Source organism: Onthophagus taurus, chromosome 3 (genome assembly GCF_036711975.1).
Source record: "Onthophagus taurus isolate NC chromosome 3, IU_Otau_3.0, whole genome shotgun sequence".
Taxonomy (NCBI): Eukaryota; Metazoa; Arthropoda; class Insecta; order Coleoptera; family Scarabaeidae; genus Onthophagus; species Onthophagus taurus.
This window is the reverse complement of record NC_091968.1, coordinates 13,487,084-13,491,508: the sequence shown is the minus strand read 5'-3', so window position 1 is coordinate 13,491,508 and position 4,425 is coordinate 13,487,084.

Below are 4,425 nucleotides of genomic sequence, written 5' to 3'. Positions count from 1 at the left end.
GCCATGTTTGAACTTTCTATCACTTTTGGTTCCGATAATTCTGCTGACCATATTTGTGATATTTAGGAGCTAAATGACATGTTGAAACATGTTGGAGATAAAAAACAAAATGTGCCCAAAACGTGATATTATGACGTTATACGCCGTTCTGAGCCATGTTTGAACTTTCTATCACTTTTGGTTCCGATAATTCTGCTGACCATATTTGTGTTATTCAGGCGCCAAATGACATGTTGGAGCAAGTTGGAGATAAAAAACAAAATGTGCCCAAAACGTGATATTATGACGTTATACGCCGTTCTGAGCCATGTTTGAACTTTCTACCACTTTTGGTTCCGATAATTCTGCTGACCATATTTGTGATATTTAGGAGCCAAATGACATGTTGAACAATGTTGGAGATAAAAAACAAAATGTGCCCAAAACGTGATATTATGACGTTATACGCCGTTCTGAGCCATGTTTGAACTTTCTATCACTTTTGGTTCCGATAATTCTGCTGACCATATTTGTGTTATTCAGGCGCCAAATGACATGTTGGAGCAAGTTGGAGATAAAAAACAAAATGTGCCCAAAACGTGATATTATGACGTTATACGCCGTTCTGAGCCATGTTTGAACTTTCTACCACTTTTGGTTCCGATAATTCTGCTGACCATATTTGTGATATTTAGGAGCCAAATAACATGTTGAACCATGTTGGAGATAAAAAACAAAATGTCCCCAAAACGTGATATTATGACGTTATACGCCGTTCTGAGCCATGTTTGAACTTTCTATCACTTTTGGTTCCGATAATTCTGTTGACCATATTTGTGATATTCAGGCGCCAAATGACATATTGGAGCATGTTGGAGATAAAAAACAAAATGTGCCCAAAACGTGATATTATGACGTTATACGCCGTTCTGAGACATGTTTGAACTTTCTATCACTTTTGGTTCCGGTAATTCTGTCGACCATATATGTGATATTCAGATGCCAAATGTCACATTGGAGCATGTTGGAGATGAAAAACAAAATGTGCCCAAAACGTGATATTATGATGTTATATGCCGTTCTGAGCCATGTTTGAACTTTCTATCACTTTTGGTTCCGATAATTCTGCTGACCATATTTGTGTTATTCAGGCGCCAAATGACATGTTGGAGCAAGTTGGAGATAAAAAACAAAATGTGCCCAAAACGTGATATTATGACGTTATACGCCGTTCTGAGCCATGTTTGAACTTTCTATCACTTTTGGTTCCGATAATTCTGTTGACCATATTTGTGATATTCAGGCGCCAAATGACATATTGGAGCATGTTGGAGATAAAAAACAAAATGTGCCCAAAACGTGATATTATGACGTTATACGCCGTTCTGAGACATGTTTGAACTTTCTATCACTTTTGGTTCCGGTAATTCTGTTGACCATATTTGTGATATTCAGGCGCCAAATGACATCTTGGAGCATGTTGGAGATAAAAAACAAAATGTGCCCAAAACGTGATATTATGACGATATACGCCGTTCTGAGCCATGTTTGAACTTTCTATCACTTTTGGTTCCGATAATTCTGTTGACCATATTTGTGATATTCAGGGGTCAAATGACATATTGGAACATGTTGGAGATAAAAAACAAAATGTTCCGAAAACGTGATATTATGACGTTATACGCCGTTCTGAGCCATGTTTGAACTTTCTATCACTTTTGGTTCCGATTATTCTGCTGACCATATTTGTGTTATTCAGGCGCCAAATGACATGTTGGAGCAAGTTGGAGATAAAAAACAAAATGTGCCCAAAACGTGATATTATGACGTTATACGCCGTTCTGAGACATGTTTGAACTTTCTATCACTTTTGGTTCCGGTAATTCTGTCGACCATATATGTGATATTCAGATGCCAAATGTCACATTGGAGCATGTTGGAGATGAAAAACAAAATGTGCCCAAAACGTGATATTATGACGTTATACGCCGTTCTGAGCCATGTTTGAACTTTCTATCACTTTTGGTTCCGATAATTCTGTTGACCATATTTGTGATATTCAGGCGCCAAATGACATATTGGAGCATGTTGGAGATAAAAAACAAAATGTGCCCAAAACGTGATATTATGACGTTATACGCCGTTCTGAGACATGTTTGAACTTTCTATCACTTTTGGTTCCGGTAATTCTGTCGACCATATATGTGATATTCAGATGCCAAATGTCACATTGGAGCATGTTGGAGATGAAAAACAAAATGTGCCCAAAACGTGATATTATGACGTTATACGCCGTTCTGAGCCATGTTTGAACTTTCTATCACTTTTGGTTCCGATAATTCTGCTGACCATATTTGTGTTATTCAGGCGCCAAATGACATGTTGGAGCAAGTTGGAGATAAAAAACAAAATGTACCCAAAACGTGATATTATGACGTTATACGCCGTTCTGAGCCATGTTTGAACTTTCTATCACTTTTGGTTCCGATAATTCTGCTGACCATATTTGTGATATTTAGGAGCTAAATGACATGTTGTAACATGTTGGAGATAAAAAACAAAATGTGCCCAAAACGTGATATTATGACGTTATACGCCGTTCTGAGCCATGTTTGAACTTTCTATCACTTTTGGTTCCGATAATTCTGCTGACCATATTTGTGTTATTCAGGCGCCAAATGACATGTTGGAGCAAGTTGGAGATAAAAAACAAAATGTGCCCAAAACGTGATATTATGACGTTATACGCCGTTCTGAGCCATGTTTGAACTTTCTACCACTTTTGGTTCCGATAATTCTGCTGACCATATTTGTGATATTTAGGAGCCAAATGACATGTTGAACCATGTTGGAGATAAAAAACAAAATGTGCCCAAAACGTGATATTATGACGTTATACGCCGTTCTGAGCCATGTTTGAACTTTCTATCACTTTTGGTTCCGATAATTCTGCTGACCATATTTGTGTTATTCAGGCGCCAAATGACATGTTGGAGCAAGTTGGAGATAAAAAACAAAATGTGCCCAAAACGTGATATTATGACGTTATACGCCGTTCTGAGCCATGTTTGAACTTTCTATCACTTTTGGTTCCGATAATTCTGCTGACCATATTTGTGATATTTAGGAGCCGAATGACATGTTGAACCATGTTGGAGATAAAAAACAAAATGTGCCCAAAACGTGATATTATGACGTTATACGCCGTTCTGAGCCATGTTTGAACTTTCTATCACTTTTGGTTCCGAAAATTCTGTTGACCATATTTGTGATATTCAGGCGCCAAATGACATATTGGAGCATGTTGGAGATAAAAAACAAAATGTGCCCAAAACGTGATATTATGACGTTATACGCCGTTCTGAGACATGTTTGAACTTTCTATCACTTTTGGTTCCGGTAATTCTGTTGACCATATTTGTGATATTCAGGCGCCAAATGACATCTTGGAGCATGTTGGAGATAAAAAACAAAATGTGCCCAAAACGTGATATTATGACGATATACGCCGTTCTGAGCCATGTTTGAACTTTCTATCACTTTTGGTTCCGATAATTCTGTTGACCATATTTGTGATATTCAGGGGTCAAATGACATATTGGAACATGTTGGAGATAAAAAACAAAATGTTCCGAAAACGTGATATTATGACGTTATACGCCGTTCTGAGCCATGTTTGAACTTTCTATCACTTTTGGTTCCGATTATTCTGCTGACCATATTTGTGTTATTCAGGCGCCAAATGACATGTTGGAGCAAGTTGGAGATAAAAAACAAAATGTGCCCAAAACGTGATATTATGACGTTATACGCCGTTCTGAGCCATGTTTGAACTTTCTATCACTTTTGGTTCCGATAATTCTGCTGACCATATTTGTGATTTTTAGGAGCTAAATGACATGTTGAAACATGTTGGAGATAAAAAACAAAATGTGCCCAAAACGTGATATTATGACGTTATACGCCGTTCTGAGCCATGTTTGAACTTTCTATCACTTTTGGTTCCGATAATTCTGCTGACCATATTTGTGTTATTCAGGCGCCAAATGACATGTTGGAGCAAGTTGGAGATAAAAAACAAAATGTGCCCAAAACGTGATATTATGACGTTATACGCCGTTCTGAGCCATGTTTGAACTTTCTATCACTTTTGGTTCCGATAATTGTGTTGACCATATTTGTGATATTTAGGAGCTAAATGACATGTTGAAACATGTTGGAGATAAAAAACAAAATGTGCCCAAAACGTGATATTATGACGTTATACGCCGTTCTGAGCCATGTTTGAACTTTCTATCACTTTTGGTTCCGATAATTCTGCTGACCATATTTGTGTTATTCAGGCGCCAAATGACATGTTGGAGCAAGTTGGAGATAAAAAACAAAATGTGCCCAAAACGTGATATTATGACGTTATACGCCGTTCTGAGCCATGTTTGAACTTTC